Raw genomic sequence first — 18,720 nt, 5'->3', positions numbered from 1 at the left:
TTGGGATGATATTTTATAGTTCAATGCACTTGCCTGAAATTTTTATGATGTCATTTTTCATTTTTTTTTTTTTTTACTGCTGAGTAGTACTCCATTGTGTATATGTACCACATTTTTCTTTATCCATTCCTCAGTTGAGGGGCATCTAGGCTGTTTCCAGGTTCTGGCTCTTATGAATAATGCTGCCATAAATATAGTTGAACATGTGTCCTTATGATATGATTGAGCATTCCTTGGTTATGTGCCTAAGAGTGGTATAGCTGGGTCTTGAGGTAGACTGATTCCCAACTTTCTGAGAAACCACAATACTGATTTCCAAAGTGGCCTCCCACCAAAATTGGAGGAGTGTTACCCTTGTTCCACAATCTTCCCAACATAAGCTGTTATCAGTATTTTTTATCTTAGCCATTCTGACAGGTATAAGATTGTATCTCAGAGTCATTTTGATTTTCATTTCCCTAATGAGTAAGGATGTTGAGCAATTCCTTAAATGTCTTTCAGCCATTTGAGATTCTTCTGTTGAGAGTTCTCTGTTTAGCTCTGTAGCTCATTTTTTTAATTGGATTGTTTGGCATTTTGATGTGTAGCTTCTTGAATTCTTTGTTTATTTTGGGGATCAGTCCTCTGTCAGATATAGGGTTGATGAAGATCTTTTCACCTTCTATAGGCTGTCCTTTTGTTTTATTTACGTGTCCTTTGCCTTACAGAAGATTTTCAGTTTCAGGAGGTCCCATTTATTGAATGTTGCTCTGAGTGTCTGTGCTATTGGTGTTATATTTAGGAATCTCCTATGCCAATGTGTTCAAGGCTATTACCTACTTTCCCTTATATCAGGTCCAGTGTAACTGGATTGATGTTGAGGTCTTTGATCCACTTGGACTTGAGTTTTGTGCATGGCAATAGATATGGATCTATTTGCAATCTTCTACATGTTGACATCCAGTTATGTTAGCACCATTTGTTAAAAATTCTTTTTTTTTCCATTGTAGAGTTTTGGCTTCTTTGTCAAAAATCAGGTGTTCAGAGGTATGTGGATTAATGCCAGAGTCTTCAATTGGATTCCATTGGTCCACATGTCAGTTTTTATGCAAATACCAAGCTGTTTTTATCACTATAGTTCTATAGTAGAGCTTGAAGTCCTTGACAGTGATGCCCCCAGAAGTTGCTTTATTGTCACCAGTGTCACTAGTCTGCATTCATATATTTTCACATAGCATTGTTTTAGCTATCCTGGGTTTTTTGTTTTTCCATATGAAGTTGAGTATTGTTCTGTCCAGGTCTGTCTTCATCCTTCAGTCCCTATTTACTTATATTATTCTTGAGTTGAACCTTTATTTTTGGAATGATATGAATTTGTTGCACAATCTAGATAAATGTACTTTATTAGATATTTGATTTTCTTTCTATATGCCATCTTTTCAGGTTCTTTATGGTTTAGTTTTGAAATACAAAACAATTCAATTTTGATACTTTTTGGTGTATGTAATGTGTGTATGTATGTGTGCATGGGTGTTTGTATGTGTGTGTCTGTCAGAGAGAGAGAGAGAGAGAGAGAGAGAGAGAGAGAGAGAGAGAGAGAGAGAGAGAATTGAGATGAGATTTTTGTTCTAAATAAAAAAAAATCCAAGTCCTTAAATATTTACACTTCTACTTTGATTTTTGCCTATGGTAGGAGTTGGGAGTCCATATTTATTATTATGTGTATGTCTACTTATCCTAGCTTCATTTCTCAATTATTTTTCAATAGTTTGTTATTGCTACTGATTTCTTTCAGTTTTAGTGGATGATATATTCATATATCTTTTTGTAGTGGTGTTGGGGACTAAATCCAAAGAGCCATGCATGCTGAATAAGTATTCTACTACTGACCAGTGTTACTAGTCTGTATTCATATATTTTCATACAGTAATTTTATTTTTGTGACCCTTAGGTGTTCTACTGCACGAACATATCAAAATTTATTTACATAATCTATCATTTCAGACATATGGCAAGTGTCTAGCTTGCAATCGTTATGGACCATAAACGTTCTTGAGTTTATGGATTGTTGCATACTTGATCTCTAATTTGAACTCTAGCATTAGCATAGGATTATAAAGATTTTGGTGTACTGATAGAGGAGAAAATTTTGGGAATTCAAGAGGAATATTTGCAATTTAGTTATTAATTTGAATCTTTTCATATTGTAAAGAAGTATCTTATAGCAGCTATACTGTGGAACTATTTTGGGGGAATACATGGCTTTGTGATTCTTATTGCTTGTGATCATAATTTAATTGCAACATTCACCCTTCCATATTCTCCTTTTTAGCCTTCCAATATAACATGCCTGATATCTTTCAAATTCATGATCCCTTTTTTCACTAATTGTTATTGCTTGCATATATGTATATACATATATATTCTTAAGTAAAACTTGTTCGGTCCATATATTACTTGTATATATATTTTCATGGCTGATTGTTTGGCAAATGGCAACCAATTGATGTGCTTTTCCCTGAGGAGGACCATTTTCCTGCTCCAAGATTTACTTGGTTGTTTCACCAACATGACCACCCATATGTGAACTGAACAAGAATGATATCAGTAAACATGCCAAACCAGATGTGGAAATATACACACATTTTTATGACTGAAAAATTAAACATGGAGAGGAGGTGGTAGAGACTTTTATTGTTAGTGTTAGTTCTCATCAAGTAATCTTTAACTCTATTTGCTAATGGCTTGGACATGTGTTTAGGCCCTGGTGGGTAATCAGTATAAGGGACAAACATGCTGACATGTAAATTACACAAATGCTAACATGTAAATCATTATGTGACTTGGTGAGCGTTGCGATTCTTCCAAGATCCCTGTGAATGAATAAGAACAGAATGTCAGTTGACATGAAGTAGTGGGTGGCAGTTTATTTATATAGCACTGCTGCGGGCCGCAGGAATATATCATAAGAACTCAGCTGGTTATGGCAAAGTCACTACCTGGAGGAATCAGGGAATTCCTCCAGAGGAAGCCAAATCCCAAGGAGTTTTTGGTGTTACTTGGCTTGTTATATATCAGCTGTATTCTGTTATGAAAATCATGTGTGCCTTCATAGTTTTCCCAATTGATTTTTCCCTAAGAAGGGCTAACAATGTGGACTGATCACTCTCTAGACATACACATTCCAGGTATTTGGAGAACTGCCTTAGGAAAGGCTTTCTCTGGAATCAGATATCTCCCCTAGCCACTTTCAAGGACTAAAGGAGACATCACCCAGGTGGTCACCCAATTTCCGAGGATTAACAGTGATAACAACCCACAGGCGAGTCTCCTGACTTAAGGTAAATTCCACAAGGGGACACCGCCTAGGTCAGGTAGACATTAAGTAATAGCTTTACACAATTTAGCTCAGACCCCTCCTTTCTTACAGCCTTACTAACTTTATAGACCTCTAACTACTTACCTAACCACTTCTAGGAATATTTAGATAACCTTCTGTGCTAACAGCTATGCTCAGCCAGAACTCCCAGTTCAAGCCTCCCTGTAATTATCATTATTGGTAGCATCCGGCCAGGTCCATCACCGGATGGAGGAAAGTACCTTATCAGAGATACCTCTGTACTCTCTAAGAACAGACTTAAGCATCCAGGCTACCTGTTTGAGAAGGCCTGGTGGATGTGCTAATTAAGCTTAACTTCCTCCTTTCCCAAATCTTACCTCCAGTTCCAGATCTCCCTTTAACTATCATCAGGGGCATCTAGCTGTACACAGGTTGCCTAGAGACTGAGCACACTTTCCCCCACCCTGCAGAAAAACGGCAGACAGCTTGGACAGATAGGAGCCACAGGAAAAAAGAAGACAGTTTTATTTTCTCCCATTGACCTAGCAACTTATAGATTTTTAACATCCTTTACCAAACACATTTAAGATTATAGTTGTGCACGTAAGATCCCTCTTCTTAGATATTACCCATATTTAGCCTTTAGTTAATTCATTAGTCACTTCCCCTTTGGGTCACAAAGGGTAATTAACAACTAGTGCCCCTCTTTGTAATTCTTATCAACCCTCCATTTGATCCTCATAGCAGATAATCACTGCCTGAGGAAGTTCAGGCTGAGTGTCCTGGGTGGAGGGGAGGATTGTGATTTTGGGGAGATATATAACTGTAAAGGAGGAGACGGAGGGAGAGAGAAGAGAATGGAAGAACGAGATGGGTAAGAACTTGAGAGGAACAAACTGAGATGGGGAAGAAGTAGATTGAAGGGCTACAGGAGAGTACTAGAGGAACGAGATGGAAGATGAGGAAGAGCCAGATGAGGGAGAAGGAGACGGGAGAGGAGATGATATGGGAAGGAACAAGATGGATGAGAACCTAGAAGGGGCAGAACTAGATGAAGGAATTAAGATAGAACCTAGAGGGGACAGTAGATAAATATAGAGATAAATATAGAGAGAAATCAGACAAGAAAGGAGCTAGACATGAGAACAGAACTGAAGCTGTGTATAAAGGATGTTATGCCAGAGGAATTAAAGCAAGTGGACTATAGAACTCGGTGTGCTGAGATTATATTTCCTGATAATAGTCCTCGCCGTTAGTAGTTCTCTCTCCTGAGCCCCTGGGATGTATAATATTAAGGCTGGTCCCTCTAATATTATACAAGATAGCACATTGATAGGAAAGGTAATCATACAGACAGAAAACAATACTTACTGTCTACCCCAGGTACACTATACTCAATGCTGAGACTGTGAAGTAAGTTCTCATGGAATTTGATAAGTTGGGTATGGTTTAGCATTTTCTATTTGCTGGATTTCTTAGCAAACTTCCCTTACTAGCAACCTTTCTTCAAAGCTATCTGGAATTATAGAAATGCAAAGGATCTTCACTTATACTTTATTTTCTTTTTCCCTGATGTCTGTTTATTGAGATAAAGGGAGAATTAATAGCAAGGAGGTCCAAGAACAGAGACAGAAAAAATATGGAGAATGTGGCAAATAACATGTTAAAGGTCTTGGTAGGTCTATTCTATTACATGTGATTCTCTTTATAACATTTATTATAAAGTTTTAAATTTATGAATTTAGAAACATCATGCAGATAAAGTAACTATAGATCCCATGATACTAGAAAAGAACCTGCAGAAATGAACCTGCAGAAAGGAGGATAACCTGCCTAGCTTGTCATTACAAATAAGAGATTCAATTTCCCAAATACCATTAGAGACATTATTTCCCTCAAAACAAAAAACAAACAAACAAAAAACCAGTTATCAGTGTGTGTGGTGATATTTTATTTGTACTGAAATGTTATTTTAATTTTATGTTAATAAATAAAGTTGCCCTGGGGTCAGAGCTATTAGAGCCATAGTGAGAGCGTGGTGGTTAGAAGAGCTAGGTAGATTTCTGTGTGTTCAGGGATACAGCCAGTATTGGAGACATACGCCTTTAAGACCTGGAGGGCGGTACTTACAGGCAGTGATGAGGCAGTCATGTGGTTGGGTTTACAACCAATGAGAAGGCAGAACAGAAAGATTATTTAAACAGGGACACAGGAAGTACCTCCCTCTCTCGGGGAAGCTAGGAGCACTGCAAGAGGTAAGATTTTATCTCTGAGCTCTGACCTCTCGGCTTTTCTCTTTTACCTTGGCTCTGTGTTTCTTATTTTAATAATACGATTGGTTACATCTACAAGTGTGTGTTGAAGTAACGAATCAATTCTTCCTTGACAGGATCTGGAAGAGACAATAGGACAGACCCCAGTGAATTATGACAAACTCCTGGTACAGAGCAGCCCACATTCACAGCTGGGGTCCACCTGCATGCCAGGTTCTAGTCCTGTTGAGTCTTCAAACACTCTCTTAGCATTTGCCCACCATCCTTAGCAGTAATTTTTTTTCATTCAGTCACAGTCCTCAGAATCATAATTTAATTTGCTTCTTGTCAAATGAAACTGAACCTTGGATTTAGCTTTCTGTGAAAGGTTGCATAATAACTGCTATCTTGCTTTCTCTGCAGTCTAACTCTTGAGCCTAAGTGTAGATTTACTTCTCATCTACACAAGTACAGCTTTAGCATGAAATGATTTAGACAAGAGAAGAAGGAGGTGTGCCTATGCATTACCCGCTTACCATATTTTCCCCTTGAGAATCATTTCCTTCTTCTTTAAGCAGATATCAATTTGGAGAAGCAGCCTTTTAGCAGTATCACAAGGGAAACTGACACAGGTACTTTGGCTTTGTTTATCAGATTAGGGAATCCAATGGGTCTTTTTCCTTGTCACTTTTCTTGAAAATATACAGATTCTGAATATTTGGATATAATTAGTTCCTTACTTAGCAAAAGCTTCTATGTGACTTTCTGGGTATGGCTGTAAAAAGGGGTGGAGAAGAAGGAAATGAAAAGAAAAGAAAACCTGAAGCTCAGTCAATATAACACAAAAAAGATTGAAGCATCCACAATGCTCCTTTTGATGACCTCCCTGTATATAACAGGGGTCAGGCTAATTTTACACAGTGCCTATGACAACAGAAATTTTTATTCTGACATCACCCAGTTGAATAAGAATTTAATTGCTGAAAATTATTGTATTGTTTTAAAATGTTGAGATTTCTTTCTGGAGAATTCCTATCTGTCTAGGTCAGGGACAGAAAAATAGTACCCTTTGGGCCCAGTGATATCCAGAAACAGGTTTTGTAGATGAAATTCTAAATGGTCTTATTAAATAAGAAACAGAACCAAAATAAGAGTTAAAAGCCCAGAGATAAGAGCAGTAGCCAAGAGCTAAGACCACCTCATCTTACCACCTGCTGCCGTCCTTCCCCTGAGAGAGAGACCTTCTTCCTGTGTCCTGTCTTTTTATTGCCTTTCTGTTCTGCCTTCTCATTGGTTCTAAACCCAACCACATGACTTCCTCATCACTGCCTGTCTATACAGACCTCCAGGTCTCTATGGTTGGTACTGAGATTGAAGGTTCAGGTCGCTGCTTGGCTGTGTCCTGGAACACACAGAGACTCTGCCTAACATGATCGGATTAAAGGTGTGTGCTACCACTGCCTAACCTCTATGTTTAATATTGTGGCTGTTCTGTTCTCTGACCCCAGATAAGTTTATTAGGGTGCACAATATTTTGGGGAACACAATATCACCACATTTCCCTTTTTGTCTAAAATTTAAAAATGCTTATAACTAATACAAGAGAAACTATATCCAATAAGTATATATAATATATACAGTCAAGAATTACATTAACAATGTCTAGTCCACTAACATTTGACAGATTCAGACAAAAAACTCCATTATATATACTAACAATGTCTAGTCCATTATCATTTGACAAATTCAGATAAATATTTTCATTACTTATTCTACTTAAAACAAGTAGTTCCTTTTTAAAAGTAGATTCAAAATCTCCCTTTTTACCTTATCAAGGTTTTATTTGATCACATCCCTCTTATTTATTAACATTGTAGAGGGAGGTTTTCCTCTACAACAGAAGGACTGGACAATTGCAACAGACCACATGGCCCACCATACCTGGAATATTTACTGCCTGGCCCTTTACTGACCCCTGCTCTAAAATATATGTTGTCTTTACTAACAATTTGTTTATGACAAAAGAATGTTTAATATCTTAAGGAACTCATTAGTGTTCAGTTTTCTCAAAGAATCTTGAGTTATCTGATGATTCCAATTATCTCCTATAAATCATAAGAATTCATCCATGACCCATGTATGATGCAGTGATAGTGATCCTATCCATTGTTCTTCTATGCCTAAGAGAGCATGAATGAGCAACCAGCATGGAGTCAGACTGAGAGCTAAGAAAGCTTATAATTTACTGTCTCTTCAAATTAAATCTTTAGCTATATTTTCTTCTGTACTCTCAGAGAGAATGGGTGCTATATTGTAGGGAAGGAATAGTAGTCTGTAAAGAACCTTGAGGAATGTTACAAATTTTATTAAGTGACAGATTGGTGAATACCCTAATTGTCATCAGACAGCCTTCATCCAGTAACTGATGGAAGCAGATACAGAGATCCACAGCCAAACACTAGGCCGAGGTCCAGGACACCAGTTGAGGAGAGGTAGGAGGGATTGTACACAAGTGGTGTGTGTCAAGATCATGATGGGAGAACCCACAGAGACAGCTAACCTGAGCTTTGGGAGCTCACAGACTCTGGACCAATAGCTGGAGAGCCTGCATGGGACCACTGACCTAGGCCTCTGTATGTAAGTAACAGTTGTGTAGCTTGGTCTGTTTGTGGATCCCCTAGCAGTGGAATCAGGATCTGTCCCTGGTATATGAGCTGGTTTTTTGGAACCTATTCCCCATGCTGGGATGCCTAGTCCAGCCTTGATGCAGGGAGAAAAGCTTAGTCCGGCCTCAACTTGGTTTGCCATGCATTGTTGACTCCCATGGGAAGCTTGCCCCTTCCTGAACAGAGGCAGAGTGGGTTGGGGGAGGAAACAGGAAGAGAGGAGGAAGGAAAAACTATGGTTGGTATGTAAAATAAATAAAAAAAATAATAAAAAAGGAAAAAATTCAGCACGATAATGGAGGAAAACAACAACAACAACAACAACAACAACAACACACACACACACACACACACACAAAGAACATGACTGAATTACATTTGGCTAGTGACAGCATTATCATTTACATTTTTTATTTTGTTTTTTTCATTTTAGAAATAAAAAAAATGGTAACTTGTAAAGAATAGCCCTCAGAATATCTAGTAAAATGAAATGTGCTCAGCATGTTGAGTAAGATGCAGTAATCCTTTGCCAGGCTTAGGCTCAGCTCTGGAAAATAATAGGTTGAGAAGAAAAAAAAAATAAAAAGGTAGCATCCATAAGTCAGATACCTAAAGGTATCCAGTGTATCTAATGGTATGATCGGTGATAAGGACAAAAGCCAGATATGAATGAAAAAGCAAAAGTAGGCTGACAGGAAGGATGTGTTAACTCTTGTAAAACTGTGAAGGAAGGCATTCAAAACAACTGCACTTCCAATGCATAACTTCTTAAAATTCTTGTGATTTGCTCTAACATGGCCTACAAATAACAGATGGTAAAGAAATAAGTACACATCTACTTTGCAGCTTACCTAAGACTTCAACATGTTAACTTTGAGGAGAGAGGAAGCAGGCATTTGGTTAAAAAAGACTGCAAAGACTCCATCTGCCACCCAAAGTCCCTGAATGGATACTGCAATGATGCTCATTATTGTTTAAAAGAGTATCACAACCTGGTCCATTTGATCCATTTATAACTACTTATTGAGTTAAAATGGTTGCTAAACATCCTATAGATACAGAATAAAGTTGTGAAAAATGAATGAGAAGGCATGATGGCATATGCCTTTAATCTCAGCACTCAAGAGGAAGAGGTAGGCAGCTCTCATTGAGTCCCAGGCCAGCCATGACTACAATTTGAAACCTATCTTTTAATAAAGGATAATAAAAATGTGCCCTATTCTATAGCTCTAATAGTAGGAGAGAAGTCTTAGGACCACACATTTTTGGTAAGGGCCCTTTTTATTATTAGAGACGGTTATGGTAAGTGTGTTTGGATGAGTTGTACTAAGGAAAGCCTCTTTGTATACACTAAAATTCATCTGAGGTCATTTAATTTTATTTTCTTTAATGGAAACTAAAGTGTATTCCCTTCTTTATATTGCATAATAATTGCTTGATGGGGGTAGAAAATCAAAGGAGTTGAGTCTTCTAAAGGAGTTGTATACGGTGTCATGGTTTATATATTAAGTGTTCTCTCAAAAAGGCCAGGTATCACAAGCTTGTTTCCTAGTTGCACTGTTGAGCAGAGACTAGAATGAGAGGGCTCTAGCATAATCAGCAGCCTAATTGAAGGGTGAATTCATAATTTCCCGCTCACCGTGACATCACTGGGAATTTGTACAAATTATCAGGAATGGTGTCATTGAAGAAAGGGGTTACTTGGGGTATGACTGTAAAGGTGCATCTCACCTCTGCCCCATCTGTTTCTCCCTGCTTCCCTATTGCCATACCATGAGGAGATTCTCATGACAAATCTTTCTGAGAAGATAGCAAGATTTTCTGCCTTCTAAGAAGCTAAAAACAAAAACAAAAACAAGACAAACAGAGCAGTTGGCCTTAGACAGAAATGAAATTGTGAAGCAAAATAAATCTTTGTTCTCTTGAACAGTTTAAGTCACATATTTGTCATTGTGAGAAAAACAAGCTGACTAATGCAGACGATAAACGGGAAAAACAAAAAGACTCAGGAGAAGGGGAGGCAGCCAAAGGCAGTGTGGACTTCAGACACATAAGGGATTACAGTCCTAGGAATAATCTTTAACCAGCAGATAAAATTCTTGTTGTCTAGTAGATAATGCTGGCTCTTGCCTAATGTGATACACTGGGTTGGCTCTCTTGTATGGGAGGGAGAGAGGCAGAGAGATCTGGCAGGCCACTTGGCACATACCAGTGACACTGTTGATTATGGTGCCTCCATATCATTGACTCTTTCTTCTTTCCTGTCTTAGGCTGTGTGTTCATATACTTCTGTTTCTTTTAAGAATGATGTAGTTGTCCACAGACACTGAAGTAGTTCCATGTACCCATTAGATGGCCATGAAATCAGTGTTGCAGATACCTGGTAGTTGGGAACAAGACAGATGATCTGAAGTGTTAGATTGGCTTAAAAAAAAAAAAAAAGATGTCATATTGTACTCTAAGGGGTTAGAGATTTTTTTCCAAAGATACTGTGGGAATCATGGAGACTTTAAACAGAGAGTGACATGATTGATTACACTTCTATTTAACTACTCTAATTTAATGCATCCTGTAATAGACCATAAACAACCTCATTTACCACTTGCAAAATTTACTAGCAAAGGATCTCTCTAGGTGTTTCAGGGTAGTTTATTTAGTACTACTGGACTGACATAGAAATCATTTAAATAATTTTTTAAAGTTTGGGAAATAAATGCTTGTAATGGCAAATTCAAAAAATAAGAAAATTAAAAGTATTGGGCATAGATATAGTAGCACACTTCTGCAATTATACAGGTGGTAAAGTGCTGTGGGACGGTCTGTATGTCAAATTGCTCTGATTGGTCAATAAATAAAACACTGATTGGCCAGTGGCCAGGCAGGAAGTAGGTGGGACAAGGAGAGAGGAGAATTGTGGGAAGTGGAAGGCTGAGGCGGAGAGACACTGCAGACGCCGCCATGACCAGCAGCATGTGAAGATGCCGGTAAGCCACCAGCCACGTGGCAAGGTATAGATTTATAGAAATGGATTAATTTAAGATATAAGAACAGTTAGCAAGAAGCCTGCCATGGCCATACAGTTTGTCAGCAATATCAGTCTCTGTGTTTACTTGGTTGGGTCTGAGCGGCTGTGGGACTGGCGGGTGACAAAGATTTGTCCTGACTGTGGGCAAGGCAGGAAACTATAGCAACAAATGGCGCCCAACGTGTTGGCAAGAGTTTCCACCTAAAACCTGAGAAAAGATTCTAAAACGGAACTAAAAACAGCTTCCTAATTGTCTCTCTCAAATGAGCGGCAGCCTGCCGGTTTGAGCTACTGGCGGGTTCCTGGCGTGTGCGCTTAATCTGCAGTATGGCGGGAATGAGGCCTCTGCAAGTGGCACATTAAGCTGCATGGTGGATTTAGCCTTTGCTAGTACAAAAAAAAAAAAAAAAGAGGTTTCTGGGCTACACGCTGCTTGGATAAAAGCACAGACCCACGATGGCTCCCAGAGTTGGCAGAAAACGTACCACCGCCATGTTGGGAAGCTGAAGTGGGTTGGAGCCAGCAGCCACAGCGCCGTTTCAGGCTTAAAAGGCTGCAGTTTAAAGCAATAGGCTCAAGGTGATATAAAACATAAGCCACATAAAGATGGCTACCACACAGAGAATCTGGATTATGTTCTCTTTGATATTCATAACTGAAGAGAAACATTTGATTGCAAAAGCTGTTGAGTTATGCCAAAATGTGTGTTTTAAAGGTACCTTGACTTCAAAATTTGGATGTAAGGATATGTTGCTTTGGAAAGGAGGCTCTGCTTTTGTTTCCACAGAAAGCCAGAGGCTATGGATTTGTTCCAGATTAAGATACATCAGGTTTGACCAGCCAAGACCACCTGAAAGGTCTCCGATGACACCATGGCCCAGATGATCCAACATCCAGAATCGTTTCAAGGCAACTGGCTCAGACGATACAGTCTCACGAACTACTCCATGATCCTAAAATTTTCTTTGTGTCCCCATAAGATACAGCGCCCCCCTCCAGCAGGAAGTAGTAAGAGAAGCTACGCCCAAATTCCCAAATATACCAAGCTGACTTTGGAGATGTGTAAAAGTTAAAACCTTCCTTTTAAAAAAAAAGAAAGGGGAAGTGCTGTGGGACGGTCTGTATGTCAAATTGCTCTGATTGGTCAATAAATAAAACACTGATTGGCCAGTGGCCAGGCAGGAAGTAGGTGGGACAAGGAGAGAGGAGAATTGTGGGAAGTGGAAGGCTGAGGCGGAGAGACACTGCAGACGCCGCCATGACCAGCAGCATGTGAAGATGCCGGTAAGCCACCAGCCACGTGGCAAGGTATAGATTTATAGAAATGGATTAATTTAAGATATAAGAACAGTTAGCAAGAAGCCTGCCATGGCCATACAGTTTGTCAGCAATATCAGTCTCTGTGTTTACTTGGTTGGGTCTGAGCGGCTGTGGGACTGGCGGGTGACAAAGATTTGTCCTGACTGTGGGCAAGGCAGGAAACTATAGCAACAGTAAAGAAAAGAGAATTTGAAGTTCAAGGTCACTTTTGATTACATAGAAAATTTGAAGCTAGAGTGATATATATGATAAAATATCTCAAAAAATAATAATGCTGAGAACAAAGCAGCAAAATTAAAATTAGTCTTTGTCTTGTTACAGGATATATATGAATAAATAAGTAGAAATTCATTGCAAAAGAAGCTTCATTCATATATATATACATATATATAGTTATAAGATTGATAGATGTTGACATTTTAAAATAATTTCTCCAACTGTGAATTTATGTATATATATTTTGTGTCATGTACTATACGATATTTTCATTTTCCTGTCTTTTGTCTCCTAGTATTATGCATGACACTTCACAAGAATATTAAAAACTTTAGAACTGATAGGTGTGATGATATTTTATTTGTATGTTAATAAAGTTTGCCTGGAGATTAGGGGGTAAAGGCCAGCCATTTTAAGTAAACAAGAAGTCAGGCATCACACATCCTTAATCCTTTAGCAAACAGGATCTCTGTGTGTTCAAGGCCACACTAGGTAAGAGAGCCAAGTGTGGTGACACACACCTTTAATTCCAATACCAACCATAGAAGTCTGGAGGTCCGTAAAGACAGACAGAAAGTGACAGAGCTGTGTAGGAGGAGGAAGTGAGGTATCTGGGCTAAGATAGCCAGTGAGAGGGCAGAACAGGAAGGCAATAAAGGCATGAGTAGACAGGAAATAACTCACATTTGGGAGCTGCAGAGTTGATGAGGTAAGGTTGGCCGGTGGCTTTCCCTATTTCCCTGATCTAAGGCTTTCACCCCTATATTTGGCTCTGTGTTTTTTATTTAATAAGACCATTTAGAAATTCATCTACAGATAAGTCATGATGAACACATTATGTAATGATTACACCCTAATTAGCTTTTTAAGTTGGGACCTTTCTTCATCTCCATTGATACAAACATAAACTAGAGTACAATATATCCTTGTACTTTAATTTTTAAGTTTATGAGCGTTGCCTAAGGAAATGTTTCTTGGAAGATTTAAATGTGCAATTTTTAACTCTTTCCAGGGTAGGGAAAACCCAAATAAAGAAATAAATATCTCAAGCATATGAGAATATAAATATGAATGTTCATGTTATCACAAACATTACAAATATGTGTTCCTAAATTCTATAGAAATGTTTATAAGTTGATACATTTTGTGACATTTACTCTGTAAGATTAGGTTTTTGCCCTTATTTCAACATGATAGCATTATAGAGTAGATTATTCTTTGAAAATATTGGTTATTGAAATAAGAAATTCCCAATATAACTGAAATTTATACTACAGTCACGATTTATTCAGGAGGCCTAGGAAACTGAATTTTATACTGTTGGGCTTTTCTCCTAGAGCTGCCCTTTCCAGACCCCACCTTCAGCATGCCAAGCAGCAACTCCCTGGAGGTGCCTTCTCCAAACCCCACCCTTGGCAGCCCACCTCAAAACTCTGCCCCTGAGAAAGCCTGCCAACCAGCAGCTCTATCCCCAGAGGGTATTTAAGGTCCAGCCAAGACTTCTCATGGTTGTTCCTCATGGCTTCTCCTCTTCCCCTTGGGACCACTCAGGAATGCTCTGCTCAGATTAAACCTGAACATATTAATTCATTGTGATGTGACTTATTTCATTGAAGGCATTATTCACTATCGGGGATTGAAACTTTTCAGCTGGTGCAATGGCCTAGGTGAGTTGAGTCTTCTTGGGACCATCACCCACTTCCAAACATGACTATAATGGATCCAGGATGTGTTCAAAGACAATTCCACACATTGTTTTCTGACCACTGGCTTATGAAATCTAATGTGATTTTTGTAGCCTCCAGGCCACAGCACGGCTTGTGAATGGGTGCTTCTGAGTCAAATCAGATCCACTATCTCTATGAAGTTTATTCACATTAGCTCCCTCACCCAGGTTTCAGAGCATTGCATTCCTGTCCCCTCCTTTGCTCACTATCTGTCTGCATTTCTGTGTCTCTGCCCTTTCTCCCTGCTTCCTGATTCTATGCCTGATGGCAGTCTCCTGCTTTCACTATTTATCTGCACCTCTGCCCCCTTTCCCTGTTCCCTGTTCCTTTACCTGCTTCTCATGTCTTTGATCCAAGATGACCTTTCTCTCAATCACTGCCCCAGTTTCTCAATCCACTACACTTGCTGTTCCAGCTTGGTCTGATCCCAGACAGCCCATGCTGCTATTCTGCTTTTGACTTCACCCTGCAGCTCCTTCTCTTATGGGCTCCAGTTTCCTGAAAAAAAGTTTTGTTTGTCTTTCTGTTAAAACGTTCTGCCTATTCCATGTGTATAGATGGAAATGTGGCTGCATTATTTTTGTTTTTATTGATTTTGAATGCCTGGGTTTGCATGTTCCATATGTCTCCACTGTTATTATAACTAGCAGCCTGGACTCAGACTATGATGTCAGAAAGTTATTTTATGCTATTCTACCTTAGCATAAAGAAAAACAGCTAAGAGAGTGGGTATGTTTAAAAATGTGTGACAAAAGTTAACTTAAAACTTGTAATTCCAGATTAAGACTGATCTGGAAAATGAAACGTGGTCTGCCAATACCTTAAAACATGTGGGCAGTCACCATTTTGGCTAAGGTTAAAAAGAGAGGTCCTATGATTTCACTGCCATCTTTAGTGAGGGTGACCACATGGACTGGGCCCACAAAGCAGGCATAAGATCTCCAATATATTTTTCTGTATGACAATTCCTGTATTGTAATAAAAACAAGGTTTATGAAAGATAGGATTAAAACTATGCTAGTTTACTGAGGTATTAAACCTGCACCTCCATGTATTCATATACAGGGATGTATCTTGCTGAACAGCCAGACTTTATAGCATAAGAATATTTCCTTATTGATTTCAAAAGTACTAAATTGTTTACACTGTTAACTTTATTTTGCCTTTATGATTATATCTCAGGACCTCAACTGAAAACTAGAGACTGAAATATTCGTTCTAATATTCTTGCTTTTACCAACATTGGTAAGCTGTAAGTAATTTGGAAAACTGTATGTCCAGATTTAGCTCAGTTAAACAACATTTGTCTAATTCAGATATTCCTAACACACAATTATACCCTGTTCCTCAAGCACTTCAAGGATCTGAGTATATGGCATTTTAATAAAAATAGAGAGACTCCAGCTCCTAGCAGCATCCTGTACCTCCTCCAAGGAACATGGAAGAACTTCCACTTGGAAGCTTGCTTTAAATGTAGCAAAGCCAGCCATGCAGCAAAAATACTGCTTTGCACTTTAAACCAGTGCCAAGTCCCTGCCCAGAATGGACAATAGGACACTAGGGGATTGATTGCCCCATGTCACCAAGTTAGGGTGGGTCACTATCCCCAGATTCCTACCCAGCAGGAAAGTCTGTCAGATCTTCTGGGCTTTGCAGCTGAAGATAGGTCCTGCCTCTCGGACTTCTGTGACCACAGAGAAACCTGGGATTGCCTAGGTAGCTGAAAAGCTGTCTCAGTTCTGCTCATTTACTTATCCTTCTCAGATTTGATGGTGTTTGGGGACTAGGGTACTGAAAGATTTGCCTGTTTAGCAGCTCTCCCCCAACCCCAAGGCTACAACCAGCTTGGTAGCTCATTAGTTCATTAGTTAAGTTTCCTGTTAAAAGTACAGACAGGTGTGTTTCATTCACAGGCCTCAAGGCCCCACTGAATAAAGTTTTCAGGGAACCAGGCCCCAGGAAAAAGTTCATTCCTTTAACTCAAAGCCATAGTCTTTTGCTATGACACCTAGGTAAATATGCTCTGGTTGTTTTATAGACACCTGCATGTTCATGGGATTAGTTCTGCTACTGTATCAAAGAATCTAGCATGGTGGATCAGTCCCTAGACAGGTCAACCCCTCCTGCCAGACTTGTGCCAAGGCTAACCCTCAGTGGGCCCTCCAGATATGCCAGCCCCTGCAGCAACCAAGTAAACAAACCAGGCGAGTACTGACTAGTTGATTTCACCCACATGTCCATTCATAAAATGGCTCTGTTATCTCTTAACTCTTATTGACATCTTTACAGGATGGAATGCACTCTCAACCTCCAGGGAAATGGCAGATGTGATGGCTCCAGTACTCCTGGATCACATCATCCCTCAATTTGGTATGTCATTTTCCCAAGCTCCTGGGACATCAGTGTTGGCACCACCTCTCCAGACTCAAGAGCATATCTGCCCTTTCATCTGGCTCATTCGCCCTTGCCTCCTCTCTACAACCAGGGCACATCTTCATTTCATTCTTTTTCCCACAGCTAGTCCCGTTCATAGGGTAGGTGTTAATAATCTGTTGTTTTTTTTCTCCTAGCAACCAGCCTTCTCTGCCTCCTCAAGAAACAGGTTCCTGAGGTCTCTAGGATGGCAGCTAACAGAATGTTTCTTCATCTACACTTCCCACTCAGCATGACCCCACTGACTCCTGAATTCCCCTACCCCACATTGTCCCTTGCCAGCAGCAAGTAGCCAGACTTGAACTGGAATCTATATATACCCCCCAAAAATCAGGATGTTGGGGATCTCTCCTGGAGCTGCCTTTTCCAAACCCTGTCCCTAAAAAAGCCCACCAAGCAGCAGCTCCGTGCTTGGAGGGTATTTAAGGTCCAACCCAAGACTTCCCCTCATGGATTTCCCTCATAGCTTCTCCTTTTCCCCTGGGACAACTCAGGAATGCTCTGCTCAGATTTAACCTGGACATATTAATTCAGCCTGATCTGATTTATTACATTGGTGGCATTACTCACTAGCAGGGGATTGGAACTCTTTGTATACTGTGGCTTTCCTCAAACTTGCTGAATAGCTAAAGTCAAACAAACATACACAAATACTCTTCATTGTTAGGAAAAGACCTTCCACATTTCTGGGCTGTCCATTCTCCTATCCATATTAATCAGTGTAACTGAGACACTTTAATACAATAAACTAAAACAAAAGCCATAGCATTTAGGAACAGGCTTGATCTAAGTTTGTTTTTCACTGTTGTTACCATCCTGTATAGGTTAGTTTAGTGAGTGTGGATGCTGGAGTACTCTGTCTACTCTGCTTTTCAGCAGATAACTTGCAACCCTAATCTATTTCCTCTGGATCTATTTCTAGTTTCCAGCTGTGAAGGCTGTGATTCATTCCCATTAGCAGTGTCTTATTGTCAGCTGAAGTTTTCTTGTCCTTGTTTATCTGTTTGTGGTTCTGCTATGTCTTCTTGAGGTAAGCAGGGAACTTACCCTAGTACTTGTGTATATTAGAAAGATTAAACAATTATAACCACTGAACATAATGGTGGCTGAGAGATGAGAATAAATACCTAGAAATGTGTTGGCTAGAGAAGCCATTTTCATTATACATCCATCAGCTGAATGATGTTCAGATTGTTTCTACTTCTTAGCTATTGTGAATGGAGCATCAATGAACATTGTGGAGCAATATCTATGGAGTAGAATGTTCTGTCCTTTGGGCACACACCAAGGGGTGCTATATGTGGGTGTAGCTGGAAGTCTTCTCTCCAGGTTCCCCAAGCCCCGCAGTCCCACAATCCACTTATAAAATAATCACTCAGACGCTTATATCACTTATAAACTGTATGGCCGTGGCAGGCTTCTTGCTAACTGTTCTTTTATCTTAAATTAACCCATTTCTATAAATCTATACCTTGCCACGTGGCTGGTGGCTTACCAGAGTCTCTATATGCTGCTTCTCCTGGCGGTGGCTGCAGTGTCTCTTCTCCCCGCCTTCCGCTTCCCAGAATTCTCCTCTCTCCTTGTCCCACCTACTTCCTGCCTGGTCATTGGCCATCAGTGTTTTATTTATATAGAATGATATCCACAGCATTTCCCCTTTTTTTCTTTTTTTTAAAAAGTAAGGTTTTAACTTTAACATGGTAAAATTACATATAACAAAACAATTATATAGCAATAATTACAGTTACAATATTAAAGAAGA

At 39.4% G+C, this 18,720-nt stretch overlaps 1 long non-coding RNA gene across 1 annotated transcript in view; it reads right to left on the bottom strand.

Moving 5' to 3' along the window:
• Positions 1-2,674: 2,674 nt before the first annotated feature.
• Positions 2,675-18,720, bottom strand: part of LOC121827604 (uncharacterized) — a 162,722-nt gene continuing 146,676 nt past the window's right edge. The window contains exon 4 of the long non-coding RNA XR_006069915.2: positions 2,675-2,852. This is a non-coding gene — a long non-coding RNA (uncharacterized LOC121827604). The remainder of the gene's footprint in view (positions 2,853-18,720) is intronic.

This window comes from Peromyscus maniculatus, chromosome 2 (assembly GCF_049852395.1).
Source record: "Peromyscus maniculatus bairdii isolate BWxNUB_F1_BW_parent chromosome 2, HU_Pman_BW_mat_3.1, whole genome shotgun sequence".
NCBI classification, from domain to species: domain Eukaryota; kingdom Metazoa; phylum Chordata; class Mammalia; order Rodentia; family Cricetidae; genus Peromyscus; species Peromyscus maniculatus.
The sequence above is the reverse complement of the archived record's forward strand: the minus strand, read 5'-3'. Positions and strand labels throughout refer to the sequence as shown.